At 45.4% G+C, this 6873-nt stretch overlaps 1 protein-coding gene across 1 annotated transcript in view; it reads right to left on the minus strand.

Annotated features, from left to right (window-relative positions):
- TNIP1 (TNFAIP3 interacting protein 1) overlaps window positions 1–3285 on the minus strand; it is a 62893-nt gene extending 59608 nt beyond the window's left edge. The window contains exon 1 of the mRNA XM_073649814.1: window positions 3132–3285. The gene's annotated coding sequence lies outside the window, so the exon portion shown is untranslated. The remainder of the gene's footprint in view (window positions 1–3131) is intronic.
- Window positions 3286–6873: the final 3588 nt, after the last annotated feature.

The raw sequence follows: 6873 nt of genomic DNA on the forward strand, positions 1-6873 counted from the left end.
GGGGTCATACGGAGTCTGAAGGAGCGTGCCATATTTTATTTTTTTTCTTGTATCAAATTTGTCAGGAAAAAAAAACTCCATTGGTAAATAAGTTCATAGCACTCTTAAAGGGGAGCTGCCACCCGGATAAAAGTGGCCTATTTTTGCTCTTAATTTCTTCCCTCTGCTCCTCTGAGTACAACGTTTTTCGTGTTTTTAAAATCCGCCATACAGTTCATGAGATATGGGGCTTTTTATTTTGTGCGATCTTTACAAGGAGGCGGTGCTAACAGGGTAATTATGCAGAGCATTCTAAAGACACGCCCCCGAGGATCCTGTGAGCCACGCCTCCTCAATAAAGACCATAAAAATGAGCACAAAATGAAAAACCTCATATCTCTGGAACCGTATGACTGAATTTGAAAAAATAAAAACTAAATACTCCGGGGGAATAGTGGGAACAACATAAAAGCCAAAACTGGACATTTCCAACCTGGTCTCAGGTCCTCTTTAAAGGATACCCGATTACTGCTCCATACAAATGAACATGTGTAGGAACCCTAAATTCGTTTTGGGGCACAAAGACAAAAAAAATTAGTAAACCACAACAAATATACCTAAAATCCAAACAATTTAGGTAAATTTTGAAAAGGTTTATACAGCTAAAAATATTCAGGATTTACCAAAAGCAATTGTAAAGGAAACAGCGCCACACCTGTCTACAGGTTGTGTATGGTATTGCAGCTCAGACTCATTTATTGAAACTTGACATGATTCATGGAGCCGTTACTGGATGACAGCCGCCATGTTTGTCTAAACCTGTACAGCCCCTCAGGACATGCCGCTGCGGTGTCCATCCCACGGCAGTGAAGAAGCAGCGGAGGCTTGGGTACCACAGCGCTGCCTTCCTAGGGCTCTATGGTGGCTATTTTGGAGTGCAACACTTCCAAGTTCTTTGCTATAGAGTTGGTAAGCGATGCTCTGAAGCTGACTAGATTGCTGGATCCATTCTCCCCACGCTCCTCTGACGCCTTAGCTTGCAGCATGGTGGAGCGAACACAGTTTGGACCAGTGGGTCATCCATGCTGCAGGCATGAAACGTCAATCAAAAAGCCGGGAGGTGCTCTCCTGAGCTGAAATCATGAGAATAACCCTTTAATTAAAGGGGATGTAAATGATCCCCTACTCATAGGACAGAGGATAACTGACTGATTTCTGGGAGTCCGACCACGGAGATACCCACAATCCAAAATAATGGAGTGGAGGTCAAGCAGAACTTCAGGAATCACTGCCTAATATATAATTAACGGGGTCGTACAAAGATTTGACACTTGGTAACTGATGAGACCCCTAACCAACCAAAAGAACGGAATCCCAAAATCCCCTAATTATTGGAGTGGCGCTTAAAGGGCGTCCGTCAGGAGATTCATGGTGCCTACAATCAGGTTCCTGTTAATCACGAGCTCTGCCGCTCCATTCAGACTCTATGGGACCGACAGCGATGTATTCTGACCTCCAAATTCGGAGCTCAATCAGTCCTAAAGGGTTTAAATGGATCGGCAGTACGCTTCACCATCACTCCACTGAAATGGGACCAAAATGTCATGATCGGGGGGTGTCCCTGCAACATCATATCCGATTTATAGGTAACAAGTTTTGCTCTTGAGCCAACCCCTTTAAGAGGCAGAAAAGCCCCAAAATGGCAACAAAATGGGAATAAAATTACAAAATTGGCCAATAAAAAAAAAAATAAAAAAATCAATAGACTGTAGGCTTACATTATACAAAAATAACAGTTTCAGTGCATCTCTCCTTCTCCTCTAAGATACTGGCTAATGGGGGGGTCCCACATCCACGGACATTCGTGATCACTATAAAGAAGAAAAAACGCTTTATCCCTCCAGAGCAGCGCTCCTGATCTGGGGCTAATTAGTTGGTTATAATAGTTCTGGGCTGGATATGCCCGCTATGGTTTAACGTCTTGTGGACCACCCAACGTCAGGTCGGTCCACATGTGACGTTTTAGGACAGAGATCCACCCATCCCAGGGATCGTGTGATTGTCACAGGGAGCAGGAGCAGCCAGGAGGCTGAATTTGCAATTAAATAACATTTTTATTTTAAAAAGGTGTGTGAAATAAATGAAAGCATAAATAAAATGTAAAAAAAAATACAAAATAATAAATCACAGAAAAAAAAAGCCAAAATTTGAAAAAAAATAAAATAAATTTTTTTTGAATATATATATATATATATATATATATATATACACATATACATACATACACATTTTTTTTATTTTGTGATATATGTGAAATTGCAGAATAAAAAAATATATATTTTTTTAATTCTGTGATATATTTATTTTAGTCATGAACGAAGTGATCACAAAATAAAAAAATATATATTATTTTTGTATATATTCTAACAAATATATATATTTTTTCAGATTTTGCCTTTTTTTCCTGTGATTTATTATTTTTATATACGATCATAAACTAAGTAAAATAACATTAAAAAAATAATAATAAAATACCTGCCCCTGTCTTGATCAGTGAGGGTGTCAGGGGTCTGCTAGTAAGCGATTGCACAAGACAGGAGAGTGAGCTGCGATTCTTCACGTCGGTGGTGCAGATTCCGCTACACCTACACAGGACGAGGCGAAACGCGATGGTCCCTGATAGAATGGGGTCTGGCGGTCGCAGTTGGCATCTGTCGTGTGACGGGCCAATAATGGGTTAACCGCGCTGCTGATGCCCAATTGAAGATTCGAGGAGGCAGAAGACTTTCTTATCGACGCGTTTCGAAGTCATCAGGACGAAGCACAAACACCGTGTGACGGATACGGATTTTCGGAACGGAATCTGACCTTACAGCGCACATATATACGTCATGCATGCTGGGACTTGTGGTTCTTCATTCTAATTGAGGTCATTAATGATCACTGATCAAAACAATTATTTTGGATTTTTGCAAATCACTAAAAAGGAGTTTGCATTATGAAAAGCGATGGTTTCGCCAAGATTGCGTTTCGCCTGCGTAAAGCTATGGAAGCATAAGCTATATCTGCTGCCAACACTGGTAATAGATCAACTTTACAGATGAAGCAGAATGAATTGCAGCCATAAACCCAGATACAGGCAGTAAACAAACCTGGAGAGCAGCAGCTCCGTCCACCGTGTGCGCTCAGCAGCTCCCCACAGCCATGAATAGACACAACGCGACCACCGCTGCACTCACCACTTCCTACAACACAACTGGAATTTCCCAACCTGAGTTCAGCCAATCAGCGAGCAGGACTTGGGAACCACACGAAGTCCCGCCCTTTCCTGTATACGCCACTAATGCTCCGAGGACACGCCCCCTCCGCTGAGTGTTCTTGGCATTAGCGGTGAAACGCAGTCCGACACTTTAATTTCCGGCAGCAGCAGGCGCATGCGCATGCGCATGCGCATGCGCAGAGTGTGCATATAAGAGGCTTGTAATACTAGCGAGGTGTAATGCAAGGCAGGCTTGTTAAGGCAGATAAGTTCTGCAGAGTGAAACTGAAATGAAAAATACATGTTTTCTCCAAAAATAAAAATGACAGGTTATACGCCCTACATATATAAGGGAAGACATGGAGCGCGCATCCGAAAATCATACATTGCTCTAGTGCAGCTGAGCAAAAATTGACAAAACTGAACACAGCTCTTAGAACAGACTAATGCGCCCCTCAAAGGGTCCCTGACCTTAACCCCTTCACGACATCCGCTGTTCAGACTAGTGCGCCCCTCAGGAGGTCCCTGACCTTAACCTCTTCACACATCCGCTGTTCAGACTAGTGCGCCCTTCATGGGGTCCCTGACCTTAACCCCTTCACGACATCCGCTGTTCAGACTAGTGCGCCCCTCAGGGGGTCCCTGACCTTAATCCCTTCACGACATCTGCTGTTCAGACTAGTGCGCCCCTCAGGGGGTCCCTGACCTTAACCCCTTCACGACATCCGCTGTTGAGACTAGTGAGCCCCTCAGGGGGTCCCTGACCTTAACCCCTTTACGACATCCGCTGTTGAGACTAGTGCGCCCCTCAGGGGGTACCTGACCTTAACCCCTTTACGACATCCGCTGTTGAGACTAGTGCGCCCCTCAGGGAGTACCTGACCCTAACCTTTTCACGACATCCGCTGTTCATGTACGGTGGAAGTTAGAAGCTGGCAGATGATGGCTGTGCATTACAGCCAGGATCTGCCTCCTAATAACCACAAGAAGCGCCAACCGCTATTGTTAACCTCGATAGCGGCATTAACAACGTGCCTGTAGGGGTGAGCGTCATTCTATGCACCCATCGGAACGCCCTTAATGTTATCGCATGGGTTGCTATGACAGCGGGGGGCTGCTGAAGTCCCCCGTGCTCGTCATTACGGAGCTCCTTAGAAACCCTTCCTGTGGTCGGACTTCAAAGGAGGCCGTGATTTTTGCTATATCGCAGCCTTCAAGTCCCCTATGGGGACAATTAAGAAGAGTGAAAAATAAAAAAAAATGTTTTAAAAAATAAAAAAAGTTCAAATCTAAGTAAATAATAAAAAAGACTAAAAAAAAAAGACACATTTATCACCGTGTTCAGAAAAGTCCAATCAAAATATAAAAATAATTAACCCAATCGGTAAACTGAAAAAAAAAAAATACAAAACACGAAAATTACTTTTTTTTTTTGTGGGGGTCACCGCAATTCCACAAAAAATGCTGTAACAAACAAAACGTCGTATCTATCCCAAAATGGTATCAATAAAGTCATCTTGCCCCGCAAAAAAATAAGCCACAAAGTCACACAGCTCCATGGACCCAAAAATTAAAGTATTACGGGTCTCGGAAAATAGCGCCAATCAAAAAAAATTTTTTTTTCAAACTTCTCATTTTTTTTCACCACTAAAATAGTTAAAAAAAATGGACATGTTTGGTTTCGCCCTAATCGTACTGATGAGGAGAATCATATTGCAATGTTATTTTTTGGACATCAATTTCCAAAAAAACAATGTCAGAATTGACCGACAGTGAGACAGAAAGTTATATTTTTCATTAACTCCTCCGTCCAAACAGTAATACAAAGCCAGGCAGACAGATGGACAAGAGGAAACACTGAGCCCAATGCAATCAATATAAATATAGATAATAATAGCTCCAGGATTTGATGTCCCCTAGGTGCCCCCTTCACTCCAGATCTTTTATCGATCTTGGCATTGTGCCAGTACTGGACTCCGTGAAACGCAACGTGGAGTCCTGATGGAGTGGCTGGACCGTGTGCAGGATGGCAAGGCTGGATGATGGAGAAGAAGATGGTGCAGCACAAAGGACGAAGTCCAGGTGAGAGGGAGGCGCTGGGATGTGGGACATTGCTTTTGACACCTTAGGGGGACTCTGTTATGATCAGTAACTCAAGGCATTGTGGTGGTTATCACCTGGGGAATTACACTGAAAGGGTTCTTCCCATCTTCATAGATGACTTTGTAGGATAGTGCTTGTAAAAACGAGCACTTCTGCAATTTACTGCTTATTCAAATTTGCAGCCATTCCTGAGATATTAACACTTTTGTTTACAGCTAGTTGCCTAGGAGACCGACCACCGCTATATCTACTTATATCTACTGTGCTGAAGCAGGTCAGGGAGGGAACCATGGCTAATGCGTTAAGGGGCACAGTGACCTGCACTTTTTTTTGGCACTGTGGCTGACAATTAGGAGGGAATGCACTGTGGATGACAATTAGGGGAGGCAGCATGGATGACAATTGGGAGGAGGGCACTGTGGATGACTATTGGGGGGCACTGTGGATGACTATTAGGGGGGCACTGTGGATGACAATTAGGGGGGTACTGTGGATGACAATTAGGGAGTCCATCCTGAGTCATCTGCGGAATGTCAACTCTCGCCTGGACACTCTGACTGCTCCACCAGCAACCACCGCTAGTGTCATGACTCGCAGCCCGGCAGCGCCGCTGCCCACCAATACCATGGCATCCTGCCCCGGACCCCGGCTTTCTGCACCTCCTCGCTTCGGAGGCGACCCCGCTCAAGCTCGGGGCTTCATAAACCAGTGCACTCTGCACTTTGAACTCCTGTCCCACCAGTTTATCTCCGACCGGGCCAAAGTAGCCTTCATCATGTCCCATCTCACGGGGGAGGCACTGGCTTGGCTAAATTCTCTATGGAAGAGAGGAGACCCCCTGGTGTCCAACCTGCCAGCCTTTCTCACGGCTTTCCGGAAAGTCTTCGACGAACCCGGACGTAAGACCTCATCCGCATCATCTCTGCTACGCTTCCATCAAGGAAATCTCACCGTGGGCCAATATGCCATACGGTTCCGTACCCTTGCTTCGGAGCTGGCCTGGGATAACGACGCCCTGGTGTCTGTCTTTTGGGAGGGTCTGTCCGGCCGTATTAAAGATGAACTCGCCGGTCGGGATATACCTACCACTCTCGACGACTTAATAACTCTTGCCACCCGGATTGACATCCGGTTCCAGGAACGCGCCAAAGAGGTCACCCGTGAGAGGAGGTTTCCACGTCTAGCCCCTACCTTTTAGAAACCTGTCACTTCTCCCGCTACTCCCCAGGCGCACTCACCCGAGCCTATGCAGGTCGACCAGACCAAGATGGTCAAGACCCGTCAAGAGTTACGCCGAGCCGAGGGGAGCTGCTTCTACTGTGGCAGTAAGGAGCACCGGATCCGTTCCTGCCCGGAGAGGTCGGGAAACGGTTGTGTCTAGGATCGCTCAGAGAGGTCGTCCTAGACAAGAGTAAACCCTCTCCATCTCTGTTGCTGTCGGTCTCTATCATCTGCGGGGAGAACCGTTATTTTGAACTAGCCCAACTTGACTCTGGAGCTGCCGGAAATCTCATTTCTCAGTCCCTGGTAGA

This window comes from Phyllobates terribilis, unplaced genomic scaffold (genome assembly GCF_046119375.1).
Source record: "Phyllobates terribilis strain yellow unplaced genomic scaffold, ASM4611937v1 Scaffold_10__3_contigs__length_209671492, whole genome shotgun sequence".
NCBI classification, from domain to species: Eukaryota; Metazoa; Chordata; class Amphibia; order Anura; family Dendrobatidae; genus Phyllobates; species Phyllobates terribilis.